Source organism: Oryx dammah, unplaced genomic scaffold (assembly GCF_014754425.2).
Source record: "Oryx dammah isolate SB20612 unplaced genomic scaffold, SCBI_Odam_1.1 HiC_scaffold_8, whole genome shotgun sequence".
NCBI lineage: Eukaryota > Metazoa > Chordata > Mammalia > Artiodactyla > Bovidae > Oryx > Oryx dammah.
Genome location: NW_024070192.1, coordinates 28,759,330 through 28,774,739, shown reverse-complemented (window position 1 = coordinate 28,774,739; position 15,410 = coordinate 28,759,330).

Here is a 15,410-nt window from a genome sequence, read left to right as displayed (position 1 = left end):
CGGCGGGCGGGGCGAGGGCGGCGCGGGGCGGGGGCGGCGCAGCTCAGCGGCCGAGCCCGCCCGGGTCCGTCCCTCCGCCCCCTCCGTCCGCCGCGGGGTCCGGCCGAGCCGCGCTTCCCGCGCTCCCTGCGCCCTAGCCCGCGGGGCGGTCGGAGCGGTCGCACTGTCCGGCCACCGGGCGCTGGGGATTCGGGGCCGGACTGGCCGCTCGCTCCTCCCCGCTTGTCCCTCGGGCGAGCTCCTCATCCCAGCAAGGGATGAGGGCGCTGTCCCGGCGGCTGCCCTCGGCCTCCGAACGCTGGCCTACCGCCCTCGACCCCCACCCCGCGTCTTCACGGCCTCGCCCTCCCAACGCTTCCTCGGCTGCCTGGTCACCCCGGTTGAGCTCAGTCCCCAAGCTGAACCCCAGATTCTTGCCTGCGCCCCCTGTCGCCTATCGGACTCCCGAGGAGAGCCCGGCCCAAGCCCAGCAGGTCCAAGACCAAGTCTATCCTCAGCCCTTCCCAGGCCCTGCCCGCCCCCGCTCCCCGCACTCAGTGACTGACCTCACCCTCCGGCCCCAGTTCGCCCGCCCCGGGAAGACACCGTCTCCGCGGCCACATCCGTCCGCGGTGCTGCCCACCCGGCTTCCAGGGCTTCTCTGCACCCCGGTCGCGCTGGTGGTCGTTCCTCACTGCCGGCTCTCACCACCCTCCAGCCCCCATCACTGCCCCGGGTCCCCGCTCCTCTCCGGGAAGCTCCTGGTTCGGAGTCTACACCACCATTCATCCTACATCCCTTGCTGGCAGTCACCTGACAAGGCAGTTCAGATACTTGTGAAATAACATCAAGCAGAAAATGAAAGATGGAGCTGCCTGATAAAAGGACAGAGGATTTCCTTTGGGGTGATGAAAATATTCTACGTGCGGGATGGTTGCACAACTCTTTGAACAGAGGGAACAACTATGGCCGTGCCCTCTTTAAACTGATGACTGATGGCGCGGAAACCCTCTCTCAGCGCAGCCGGTAACCACAGCCCCTCAGCCCCGTCAGCACGACCGGCACCACCTGCCGAGTTTCACCAGAGGAACCGGGTCTGGGACGCACTCACAGAAGAGGGCCCGGCTGGGCGAGCTTGTGACCGGGGCTTTCTCTCTAGTTTCCATGTGGTTTTGTTACTTCTGTCAAGATAGCTTGGTTTTGTGCTAAAACACTGGAGGCCCCACAAGCTCCACGCCGGCCCAAGTTCAGACGCGCTCCCTCCCCCGCTCACATCCGCCGCACTTAACTCAAACGCTGTTACCATACGGACGAACGGCTGAAGCAGAACCAGAACCGCAGAGAGGTCAGCGCTTCCTGTGGGGAGGAGCGGGGAGAGCTGGTTAGGGGGGCGGCTTTCTGGGCAGCACTGAGCAGTGGGGAGGCAGCCGGGTGGGGGGCCCGTGCCTGGCGGGGGTGGGCCTGGCTCGCGGACAGCCACACAGGGTGGCGGGGAGGGCAGAGACAGGAGGCCCGCCTCGCTGGGGAGCATGCTGGGGCTCCACTGGAGGTGCTGGACTCCAGCCCTCGGAATCCTCTGAGCTGGGCGCTGACCATCAGAGCGTTAAGTGGCCGAGGTGGCTGGAGCATTGGCACAGGAGGGAGCCGGAAGCCAGCTGGTCGCTGTGCTCTGCCCAGCGGGTGGTTTGCTGTGCCTGGAATCCCCCGGTCTCCTTTCCAAGGCCGACTTCCTTTAAGAAACCTTCCTTGAACCTCTCAAGCAGGAACCCTAATCCCACAGCCTGCCTTCCATGCAGCCTGCCAAATTCCATGTGACAGGGGTCCACGCTGGACCCCCACAGCAAAGCCTCTTCCTCTGTCCTCTTCCACCGTAGTCCCCAGCTCACACATGCCCTTCCACTCACCCCGCTGCCTACCCCTCTCCACCAAGTTTACTGGAAATGAATTCAGTGCTCCTGATGCTGTCTGTCTGAACTGGACCCACGGGGGTGGCAGTAACAGTAACATCGGGTAGTTATTGTTGAGAAAACAAAGGAGAAAGGGAGGAGTCTGGGGGAGGTCTTGAGGTTTAGTCTTGAAAGCAATTTGGGGTTCAGTGAACAGAGCCCAGGTCTCAGCAGCAGGGACCCCAGGTTTGATGCCCAGTTCTGAGACTGACCCTGGACAAGTTAACTGGATCTCTAAGACATGGTTTATTGTGCATAAGATGAAATAGCAACACCTACCTCATAGGCGTTGGGCTGAAAGCGGGCAGGAGGATCCATATGCCATGTGGTCACCTGTAGTGGGATCCAGGCTCCTTGCAAACTCTTGCTGTGATGGGAACATGTGGATAAATTAGGGCCAGAACCATACAAACCAGAGCAGGTCTTAACGGGTGATGGTGGGAGGTGTATTCTGTGAACCAGCTGACCTTCTTCCAGAAGCCTGGTCCCCAGCCTCCTACTTCCCTCCCCCCTAACCCCCCCAACGCCACCCCCCCCACCATGTCCTGCCTCAGCCATAAAAGCAGAATCCAGGTGGCATTAAGATGGTCCTAGAGGAGGTACAGCACTCCGAGATGTCATCAGAGATGTTAACTCTCTCTATATAAATGTAATAATAGTACATAGGTATCTCATAGTGATAGTCACAATTCTGAGAAGTGGAGGGTCTTAACCCAAGTGGCACTGACCCCTGAATTCCAGAGTGTTTAGAAATCTGTGCACGTCTTTGGTTCCCTCTTTTGTGTAACCACAGCTGGCATTGGGAGCAGAGGCCAGGAATGTTAAATGCCCTTTGCAATGGAGAACTGTCCCAGCAAAATGCCAATACCAATGTCGCCCTCACTGAGAAATTCTGACTCAAAACTAAATATTGGCTTAATGAAAAATTGTGATAAAGCTTTATAGAGGAATTGGCCACTGGAGGTGGAGAAATGTGTGTATACAGAAAGGAGGTAGGAGAAACAGTGCAGCTGCCTGAGTACAGTACCCTGAGGCTGAAAAGAGGGTGCCCGAAAACTTACAAACATCAGAAAATGAGATGTCCATAAGGAGCTTTGAAAAGCTCCGACTCATTCCTTAGAATATAGGAAGCTACATAGGTATGCATATGCCCAGGGGAGACCTGAATAAATAATCTCTCACTTCTGGCTGACTTTGAGGCAGCAGGAAACGAAGGCTAAGGCAGAGTTGTAAACTGTCTACCAGAGCACTGAAAGCCAGCCCGACACACACAGGAGCCCTTCTGCAGGAGCGGGGGGCCCTGCAGGGGGACCTATAGGGTCAAGGCACTTGCAGAAATCTCTGCCCAATAGTGAGCTGACCACCAAGCTGAGTAGAGACTTCAACTGCCACACATGACAAAGAATACGGACGTCACATCCTAGTCCAGGATGTGAAAGTCAACACGCAGAAGGAGATGGAGGAAAGATGGACGAAGGGCTTGTGTTCTTGATCACAACCAACTCCAGCAACAGCTCCCTCTGGATTTCTTGTTCAATAACCCCACAAATGTTTCCACCATTGGGCATGTTTTCCGGAACTCTTGGCAAAGCATGCCACAGAATTCAGAGCTACACAGTTTTTAGTTCAGGGGGATCTTAGTTCTTGGCTCACCCACTGAGATAGAACCCGATGGTGCAGGACAACAGCTGGACCCCATAGCCTAGTCTCCAGGGCAGGGCCAGCTCTCCATGTAGGACTATGACCACTGCTTCATGTCTCTGAACCTCTGTTTCCTCAATGATGAAATCGTGAAATGAGAAAGCTGAATTCAGTGACCTCTAACTTCATTTCTCTCTTTAACCTCCTGTCAATCAGAGTCCAGGACAGACGTCCTAACTCTGCCCTGGCCACAGACACAGTGGGCAGCTAGCCCCTGCCCCAGACTCAGCTCGGCTCCTGCTCTGTTCTTCCTGGTGGCAGAGGTGACAGCTTGGATTCTGGGGAAATATGAAAAAGCTATGAAAGGAGAATCGCCACCCCTTAAGAATAAAGGTTGTCCAGGGTGGAAAAGTAAAACTGGACCTCCACCAGCTCAGGATGGAATCTGCCAGGTCTGGTGTCAGTTGTTAATGTGTTGTTTTCACACGTGGCAAAAGTGACAGGGGCTCATATTACAAATTTAAACTCATAGACATGTTTAAGACAGGAAGAGTGCTCTCACCAATCTCCCTAATCCTACACCCCCATTGGGGTGCACAGTTTTGAGTACTGTTCCAGACATGTTTCTGTACTTATATAAAGATGGAGCCATATGTTATAGAAGCAAAGATGTCAGTGATGACATATCCTGTGAAAAAGGCACATAACCTGGAATTAATGAACTGGGCCTATGTGTGTGTGTGTGCATATACACATATTTTTGTTTTAAATAAAAGTAGACTTACCCCAGGCTTCCCTGGTGGCTCAGTGGTAAAGAATCTGCCTGCCAGTTCAGGAGATGCGGGTTCAATCCCTGGGTCAGGAAGATCCCCTGAAATAAGAAACGGAAACCCACTCCAGTATTCTTGCTGGGAAATCCCATGGACAGAGGAGCCTGGGAGGCTACAGTCTATGGTGTCACAAAAGAGTTGGGGACACGACTTAGTAACTAAACAACAGACTTACCCCACCCACCCAGATGGTCAAGAAACCTGTTTCTAACAACTATCTCATGGACATCTTTCAAAAAGCACATTCATCCATCTTTCTCGAAGCTGCCCCATATTCCATACTACTGGACACACACAGTTTAGTTTTTTATCACTCTTCTATTTATGCAAATTCCTACTTTATTCCCATTATTTTTGCTGTTACTCTTGCTGCTAGCTCTTCTTGAATATCCATGAGTACTTTCTGGGCTAAATTTCCAGAAATGGGAACACTGTATTAAATTACATATTTAACATTTAATGCTAACATTTAACACACTAACATCACAAATCACTTTCCAGAAAGATACGGTTTATCCATCCTTCAGCAACAGTACATGGGAACATCCATGTTTGCATGATTGTGCCAAAAACGAATGTTATCAACATTTTTTTGCTTTTCCCTGTTGGGTAAGGAAATGTTGATATCACTATTGGTTTATTTCACATGACTTTCTGCTGAAGGCAAGCTTCCCTTCATTCTTACTAATATTTTGCATTTTTTCCTAAGTGTTGGCTATGAAACTTTCCTTTGTTGGGATTGTTTGTCTTGTCTATTTTTAGGAGCTCTTTGTGTTACAGTTATTACTGAATGTTGGGTATTGCCAGTGATGTACTGTGAATATTTTTCTCAGCCTGTTTCCCCCCCTAGTCTGTCTTTAATCTCTTAATTTTGTTTACAATGTCTTCTGTTGAACAGAAGCTTTTCATATTATGTGGTGAAGCAGGCTAGTCTCTGAACTGGGTGCTGTTTCTCCCTCGGGGAGGAAGGATCCAACCTGCCCCGCATCACAACACAGTGGCCAGGCGCCCGCTGCAGGGCGTCTTCTTCCCTGAGCTCAGGGCGTGGGCAGCCACCCTGAGCCACAGCACCTCTGGACTCCACTCTGATGCAGCAATCACTGCTCTCTCCCCAGCTGATGCCATACTTTTGAAAAGTGCTGACTTGATGGTATCTTGGTATAGGTCTTCCTTTGTTGTTCAGAATTTTCTTGGTCTCCTCGGCTCTGTGGGTCAGACTCGGGTTCCCATCAAGCACTGCGGGGCCTCGGCCGAGTGGCACAGATGCTCAGGTGAGTGTATGGAGCTCAGCAGACCCTATTTTCTCTGAAGGGAAGAGTCAGGCCATTTTAACAATAGCTGTGAGGTCCAGCACGGAGGCTGGAGTCAGGGAGAGCCCACAGGCTGGGCCTGCTGTTGTGACATCTGCTTGCTGCTTAGAGGTGGCCCTGCCCACTGCAGCTACCACGCTGGTGACCCAGTTGTCTCCAGGGAGCCACTGGGCGCTCAGCACCTGAGTCACTGCCCATCTCATTCCTCCTCCCTCTGGGCACCGCGATCCGGAGCCAGATTCTGATCCGACGTCCAGCCCAGAGCTCACAGGGCAGCCTCGGTTCCCCCACGTCGACTTCCTCTTGAGCCATGCTAACCACAGCTAAGTGCACGCACTTCTGTGGCACTAAGCGCATCCACATCGCGGTGCAGCTGTTACCACCACCCACCTCCAGAGTTGCTTCATCCTGCAAACCTGAAACTCGCAACCTGTTAAATAACGGTCCCTCCCCCTCCACGAGCCCTGGGAACCACCGCCCCACTCTGCATGGACCCGACGACTCTAGGGACCTCATGGAAGCAGAATCATACAGTACTGGTCCTTTTGTGACTGGTCAGTTCATGCAGCACTGTGTCCACCCGGCTCATCCATGTTGTTCACGTATCAAGGCTTCCTCCCTTTCTAAGGCTGGACGCTCCTCACTGTGTGGACAGACCTCCCGTCTGCGGTGCTGGTGCTGCTGGACCAGGGGCAGGGCACACCACAGCGGCTGCTGAGACAGGATGGAAGGAGGTGCCGAAATGACTCTTGGCCTCCTGCACAGGGAAAGGGCAGAGATCCTCATGTCCGCGTGTGTCTTCCTTGGGGTGAAGGGCAGGCTGGGGTCGTCTTGGGATCCGCCCCAGGCCCCTGGGCCCTCCTGGGGGTCCACCCCTGACTCCTCCAGGAGGTGCTCCTGACTCTCAGGATCTGGCCAGAGTCCACCTCGTGTTCCCATGGTTGTCCCCCATCGGCCGAATATCCCCTCATTTGACCCCAGAGTCCACTTTCTTCTGACCCCACGTCTCTACCAGGCCTTGAACTCATGGCATCACCAGAAAACACCACAAATCCTTGCCTCTTCTCTGAACGTCCGTTGCCCTCCTGCTGGCAGAGCCCCAGCTGTGTCCCCCCTAGCCTCCTGAGGCTGCTTTTGCCAGACTCCCTGCGGAGGGGGCACGTGTGGGGCTCATGTCTGAGCTCCCCTCCTCCACGGTTGGGAGCCATTTCTCTCTGTGGTCACCTGCTCACACCCCGCTCCCCAGTGCTCGACCCACTTCCAGGAAGCTTCTTCCCCATCCCTGCCTTTTTCGCCCCCGTGTCACCGTTCCTGGCAGCTCCAACACTGCCTTTCTGTGAACCCCTCTGCCTGTCTCCCTGGCCCACATCCTGGCCCCCACTTGCCCCTCCAGCCTCCTGAACCACTCTGGCCCTGTGGGCCTGCCTCGCAGGCCTCAGGCCTCACTATGCACAGGCCCCTCCCAGCCCATTTCCTGTGCAAGACCCCCACCCCACACCTGACACTCAGCCCCTGGGCCCTCATCCAGCTGTACCAGCTGTGAAAGCAAACATGGGTCCACCCAGGTTGGCAAACAGCCACTGCTCTGCCTCCGCACACAGGCGTCTGGAGCTTGTGCGGGATTTCACAGCCTCCTACCCCCCACTCCAGCTCTGTGCATGGCCTTATGGACACCCCGGCCCTGCTACATGAGAGCCTGCTCCCCTCGCTGTCCCCTGCTCCAGACTGATCCCACAAGCAGGAAAATGGGCCACATCCTTCCACCCTTCAGGGAGAAAACAGGATGACAGTGACATCTCTCCCCGTTTCACGTCACTTCCTGCAGCCTGCCCTGTGTCCCCTTCATAGCAGAGGTCTCGGCCTCCACTTCCTACTGAGTCCCAACTCCCACCTCCAGCCATGTCCCGTAGGCCCTGTCAATCCACACCACCTATGCTTGTCTCATTACATCCAGGGTCTGTTCTCAGTGCTCACTCATCTTACTCAACCTCTCGGCAGTGTTTGTCCATCACTTTCTCCTTCCCCAGATGCTGGCTTCCGAGATGCCCTCGGCCTCCCCAGTGGCTACGTGTTAGAGGACCAGGAACCATCCTCCTGCAGGTGTCTTCTCTGTCTTTTCTCTTGGGCTTGAGACGACTTTGTTTTCTTGTCCACTCAACTTCTCTTCTTGGATGTTGAGAAGGCACCTGAGCCTGACTCTGACCCCCCTCCCTGGGTTCCCACCCCACCCCCGCACCAGTTCAGCTGGTGGCACCAGGGTTAGCAGATGCCCGGCTCACATGCCTGCCTGCTGTCATCCAAGAGCCCTCTCCCACAGCAGGCTGGAGCACGTGTCAGCTCTGCTGGAAACCTCCTCCTCCCGCCCATCTTCCCTGCTGTCATCCTGTCTGAGCTCCCACATGCTCACCTGACCTCCTCGCCAGTCTTTATCAATTTATCTTTACTACACTCTTGTCCCACCACAGTCACGTCTCTGCTGGACTTCCAAAAAGAATGTTTAGGAGAGTAAGTCAGACCATCTTCCCAACCCTCCAGTTACTTCTGATCAGGCTGGGAGGTTCTCACCTCCCTCCCTCTCCTAGACAGTTCCTTCCATGTTCTGCTGCTCACACTGGCCCCCTGGTATGCCCCCAAGACAAACACACAGACACAGATACACACACATCTGCCCCCACCCACACACAACCAGCATGTTCCTGCCACAGGGCCTTTGCACAGGCTGCTCCCAGTCTGTCCACTCCTCCTCCCTGTTTTCATCAGGCTCCCTTTCATATCTTCCAGGTATTGGTTCAAACTCTGTCACCTCCTCACAGAGCCTTTCTCTGACCATCCCTCCTAGAGCAGCACCTGCTCTCACCAGCCCACCCGACTCTCTCCCCACTCTGCTTTTCTTCCTAGTGCATCAGAATGTGAGCTCCAGAGAGTCTGGACTGAGTCTGCGTCATTCACAGTTGTATTCCCACTTGACGTGGGAAAACCATGTGGAATAGCTGCAGATGAGTCAGGGTTGCTCTGATGCTAGGTTGAAAGTACTCAAATCAAGAAAATAAACACCAGGCTGTAACTTATTCAGACACAAATGTAACCAGCTATTTCAAATGATGATAATACTGTGGACTCGTGCGTGCTTCAGTCGGTTCAGTTCAGTCACTCAGTCATGTCTGACTCTTTGTGACCCCATGAATCGCAGCAGGCCAGGCCTCCATGTCCATCACCAACTCCCGGAGTTCACTCAGACTCACGTCCATCAAGTCTGTGATGCCATCCAGCCATCTCATCCTCTCTCATCCCCTTCTCTTCCTGCTCCCAATCCCTCCCAGCATCAGAGTCTTTTCCAATGAGTCAACTCTTCGCATGAGGTGGCCAAAGTCCTGGAGTTTCAGCTTCAGCATCAGTCCTTCCAAAGAAATCCCAGGGCTGATTTCCTTCAGAATGGACTGGTTGGATCTCCTTGCAGTCCAAGGGACTCTCAAGAGTCTTCTCCAACACCACAGTTCAAAAGCATCAATTCTTTGGCACTCAGCCTTCTTCACAGTCCAACTCTCACATCCATGACCACTGGAAAAACTACAGCCTTGACTAGACGTGCTTAGTTATGTCCAACTCTTTGTGACCCCCATGGACTGTAGCCCGCCAGGCTCCTCTGTCCAAGGGATTCTCCAGGGAAAAATACTGGAGTGGGTTGCCATTTCCTCCTTAGGGGATCTTCCCAACCCAGGGATAGAACCCGCGTCTCCTGCGTTGGCAGGCGGACTCCTTACTGCTGAGCCACTGGGGAAGCTTCCCAAGATTGTGTGAGAAGAAAATTTTTTAGAAGAAAATGTGCTGCAGAAGAAAATGAGGAGTTCCTCCATCCCACGCAGTTTAACCCCAAATCTGTCTAGTTTATATATTTTTGAAGAGGGGGTCATAATGACTAAATAAGATCACTTACTAAAAAATGAAAAGTTAATTCATTTTTAAAAGGAGAGAAATAGAACATGGTCATATCCCAGGGCCCACCACCCAGTGGACAGATCTGATGGGCATTTGTGAACAAAGGATGTGGAGTGGAGGCACAGGACTTAAATTCTCATGTAACATAGAAAAACAAACTTAAATCAATAGAGTGAACAGAGAGCAGTGTGAGTTACTATTTATAAGTAGGGAGGTAACTAAACCATGAGCTTGTATTACCATGGAAAAAAGTAAATACACTTTTCAAAAGCATACATCTCCATACCCCACATGAACACATCGAAACCCAAATGAACCAAGGATTTAAAACAGAAGAATGTTCTAGAAGAAAACCCTGAAGCACTCTTCCATAACAGAGCTCCTTCATAACTCTGGAATGGGGAAGGGTTTTGGCTTAAAATCCAAAGGCATAAAAGAAAAGATAAAGATAAAAAATCTCCTACATGGCAAAACCCAACAAATCATAATCAGTTCAGTTCAGTTCAGTCATTCAGTCATGTCTAACTTTTTGTGACCCCATGGATTGCAGCACACCAGGCTTCCCTGTCATTCACCAACTCCCAGAGCTTGCTCAAACTCATGTCCATCAAATCAGTGATGCCATCCAACCATCTCATCCTCTGTTGTCCCCTTCTCCTTCTGCCTTCAAGCTTGCCCAGCATCAGGGTCTTTTCTAATAAGTCAGCTCCTTTCATCAGGTGGCCAAAGTACTGGAGTTTCAGCTTCAGCATCAGTCCTTTCAATGAATATTCAGGACTGCTTTCCTTTAGGATGGACTGGTTTGATCTCCTTACAGTCCAAAAACTCTCAAGGGTCTTCTCCAACAACACAGTTCAAAAGCATCAATTCTTCGATGTTCAGCCTTCTTTATGGTCCAACTCTCACATCCATATGTGACTACTGGAAAAACCATAGCTTTGACTAGATGGACCTTTGTTGGCAAAGTAATGTCTCTACTTTTTAATATGCTGTCTAGGTTGGTCATAGCTTTTCTTCCAAGGAGCAAGTGTCTTTTAATTTCATGGCGGCAGTCACCATCTGCAGTGATTTTGGAGCCAAAAAAAACCAGTCTGTCACTGTTTCCATTGTTTTCCCATCTATTTGCCTTGAAGTGATGGGACCAGATGCCAGGATCTTAGTTTTCTAAATGTTGAGTTTTAAGCCTACTTTTTCACTCTCCTCTTTCACTTTCAACAAAAGGCTCTTTAGTTCTTCACTTTCTGTCATAAGGGTGGTGTTATCTGCATATCTGAGGTTATTGATATTTCTCCCGGCAATCTTGATTCCAGCTTGTGCTTCATCCAGCCCGGCATTTCACATGATATACTCTGCATATAAGTTAAATAAGCAGGGTGACAATATACAGCCTTGACGTACTCCTTTCCTGATTTGGAACCAGTCTGTTGTTCCATGTCCAGTTCTAACTGTTGCTTCTTGACCTGAATACTGATTTCTCAGGAGGCAGGTCAGGTTGCCTGGTATTCCCATCTCTTTGAGTTTTCCACAGTTTGTTGTGATCCACACAGTCAAAGGCTTTGGCATAGTCAATAAAGCAGAAGTAGATGTTTTTCTGGAACTCTCTTGCTTTCTCTATGATCCAACAGATGTTGGCAATTTGATCTCTGGTTCCTCTGCCTTTTCTAAATCCAGCTTGAACATCTGGAAGTTCATGGTTCACGTAATATTGAAGCCTGGCTTGGAGAATTTTGAGCATTACTTTGCTAGTGTGTGTGATGAGTGCAATTGTGTGGTAGTTTAAACATTCTTTGGCCTTGCTTCTCTTTGGGATTGGAATGAAAACTGACCTTTTCCAGTCCTGTGGCCACTGCTGAGTTTTGACGATCACCAGATGGTCAATACCGAAATCAGACTGATTATATTCTTTGAAGCTGAAGATGGAGAAGCTCTATACAGTCAGCAAAAACAAGACTGAGAGCTGACTGGCTCAGATCATGAACTCCTTACTGCAAAATTCAGACTTAAATTGAAGAAAGCAGGGAAAACCACTAGACCATTCAGGTATGACCTAAATCAAATCCCTTACGATTATACAGTGGAAGGAACAAATAGATTCAAGGGATTAGATCTTATAGACAGAATGCCTGAAGAACTATGGACAGAGGTTTGTGACATTGTATAGGAGGCAGTAATCAAGACCATCCCTAAGAAAAAGAAATGCAAAAAGACAAAATGGTTGTCTGAGGAGGCCTTACAATTACCTGAGAAAAGAAGAGAATCAAAAGGCAAAGGAGAAAAGGAAAGATATGAACATCTGAATGCAGAGTTCCAAAGAATAGCAAGGAGAGATATGAGAGCCTTCCTCAGTGATCAATGCAAAGAGAGGAAAACAATAGAATGGGAAAGACTAGAGATCTCTTCAAGAAAATTAGAGATACCAAGGGAACATTTCATGCAAAGATGGGCTCAATAAAGGACAGAAATAGTATGGACCTAACAGAAGCAGAAGAGATTATGAAGAGGTGGCAAGAATACACAAGAATACACAGAAGAACTATACAAAAAAGATCTTCATGACCCAGATAACCACAATGGTGTGATCACTCACCTAGAGCCAGACATCCTGGAATGCAAAGTCAAGTGGGCCTTAGGAAGCATCAGTAGGAACAAAGCTAGTGGAGGTGATGGAATTCCAGTTGAGCTATTTCAAATCCTAAAAGATGATGCTGTGGAAGTGCTGCACTCACTATGCCAGGAAATTTGGAAAACAAACCATCATAAGCAAAGACAAACAACTAGCTGGGGAAAATATTTGCATTTCAAATCACCAGAATCATCTAACTCACAAAAAAACTCCAAGATGTGATTTCTAAACACTAAGAAAAAAATGGGCAAAGGATTCAAAAAGACTAGGCACAGGAAAAGGAACATAAATAGGATTCTTAAGCATATTCAGCCTCGTTCACAACAAATGCACATTAAAACTAATTCAGATGCTGCTTCTCACCTATTAGGACCAGCAAAAATCCAAAGGTCTGACAACACGCTCTGTGGGCGGAGCCGTGATGATGAGAAAAGCCAGCACTGCTCCCACCAAGGGCAAATTGGCAGTTTCCACCCAGAGCACAAAGCAGGTGCCCTTTGACCTGGAGACTTATGTGGATGAACCCAGTTATGCACGTGCACATTAAAATTTACAGCACTGTTGTAACCGCAAAACACTTTGACTGACACCCCCACGCTCATCCTCATGGGGTGACCCCGTGCCCCAGTCCACTTGGGACAGTTCATAGCTTTGCTCCAGTATAATTACTAACAGACACCACACTCTCACTCTTGAAAGGGTCCTGGTTTGTGACAGATCATCCGGCCACACACACCCTTCCCAGGGGAGTAGATACATAATTTATGCTGCACCCACCCAGTGGAACACCAGGCTGCAGGAACAAGAAGTGAGGATGCTCTCTTTGTATTGACGGGAAAATACTCCATGATGCATCACTAAGGGAAAAGACAACAGACAAAGCAAAATGAAGGACAAGATGCAGATGTGCACAGCTTGCCACCTTCCAGGTTAAAGAAGTGAGAGCCCATGATGCTCACAGCTGCTTGTATAAGATGCTCCGGAGACAGAAACGTGCAAGATAACTGGTGACACGGTTGCCAGTGAGCTTGTGTGAGGGGAGGGGAGGAGAGGGATGCCTAAGTGGACGGGGGACTTGTCACTGTATCTCTCTTCCTAACTGTTAAATTTTTGAGCCAAGTAAAAATAAGGTTTTTAACTTATTCAAGAAATTAAACTTTAAGATGAAGAAGTATATACATTGTCACAGAACCTTCTAGGTGCCTTCACAATGTTGATTCTTCCCTTTCCTAGTTTTCAGCCAGCTCCACTGGTGTTCACCTAAAACGACTACATTTCATGGTCTCCACTGAAGCTAGCTGGGCTTCCCTGGTGGCTTGGACAGTAAAGAATCTGCCTGCAATGCAGGAGACCCAGGTTTGATCTCTGGTTGGGGAAGATCCCCTGGAGAAGGAAATGGCAACCCACCCCAGTATGCTTGCCTGGAGAATCCCATGGACAGGGAAGCCTGGTAGGCTACAGTCCATGGGGTCACAAAGAGTTGGACAAGACTAAGCAACTAACTTTCACTTTCATTGAAGCTAGGTACAGCCGTGTAACTAAATTCTGCTCAATGAAATAAAAGTGAACGTTAAATGGGTCTTCTAGGAAGATTTAAAAAGGACAGGGCACTCTTCCTTTATGCTGCCACCTGGTATATAGTTGCGATGACTGGAACTCTGACAGCCATCTTAGCTCATGAGGACAAACTACACTCCCTTGGGGAATGTCAGAGTGGAAAGAGGTCTGGGTCCCTGAGGATTTGAGGGCTCCAACATACCATTCTTGGGTTTTCCACCTCTAGACTTCTCTTTTTGGTGAGAAATAAGTTTCTTATCTAAGACAGTATTGCTGTAGTCTCTATTCCTTGAAGTTTAGCCCAATCCTAAGTGATCTGATAAAATACTGAATGGAGGTTAACTGTGGTAACCCATTTTTGGTGTGATGCCCAGAACTTTTTTTGTCTTTGTACTTTTTGGTATTCTCTGGACAGAACATGTATTTTAGTAACAACTGTCGCTTTAGAACAATGACATTTACAACAAATCACAGGAAATGCATCTTCCGGCTTCTGGTTTAATGGTCAGAGAATTTCATTTTCAAAGGAGGCAAGGCTGCTGCTGAGGTGCCATCTCCCACATCACTCAGAGTGGCCCCTCCCAGCAGCAGAGACCCCACAGCATCTTTGCTCTCTCAAGGCAGGCTCAGGGAAGAGGTCCGTTGCTTTAAACTGTAAACAAGTTGAAGAAGATGCCTGGGGCCAGGTCTGGTCCGGATCTGCCAAATCCCCAGGCTCCACGTGTCTGCTCTTAGCTGGGAGACAGGTTTCCATTGTCTGAGACAGGGGAGGAATCCTCCATGGCCTGGGGACACGGACAATGAGACGCTGTGGGTTCCAGCTGACTCAACCTGGAGGATGCGAAGGCCAGCAAATGTTCTTGGACTCCAGCCTGGCTCCTCACCCCGCCCTGTGCAAACAGCTCCAGAGCCGAACCTGTCCAGAAACGAATCAAAAGGGGCTCCGAGGAAGCTGGTTACCACTGTGCTCCCTGGTTTTCTCTTCCCAGATAACTTGAAGTTACACAATTTGTGACTCACCTTTCTGGCCAGTTTTGTACTTCTCCAGCTGGACTCATGCCTCGAAGGTCAGGCATGCCTATGGGTTCTTCATGCCAGGGGGCATAGCTCTACAAGGAGGTGATGAATCTTCCCAACCAATGTCCTGATACTATTCAAACATTTTTTAGGGGAAAAGTCAACATTTTTTATATGACCTGTTAGGAAGGGAATGTAGAATTCTCAACATTTTTAAAACTTCAAATACAAAATTTAGGCCCTCAAAATAAAAGACTTCTAAAGAGTCACAGTGCACAGCTTCAAGCCTGTCCTGAGACCCTGAGGGGCCATTTGGGTGCGCTGGTCTATAGGAGGTAAGGTCTAAAACCCTGGCTTCCAGGACTGCAAGCTCACACTGAAAACATCCCTGGCCCCGTACACATCTGATCTTGTTGGCTCTGCCCTAGGAAGCCATGCGCTCAGTGGCAGAAGGAACAGAGGCACTGGGGAAGGTGCCCACAGCTGGCCGAGACCCCACGGCCAGAGTCCCCAGGCCTTCAAAGCAGCACAGAGCCACTGACCACAGGCACAGCCACAAAGTACCACTGGG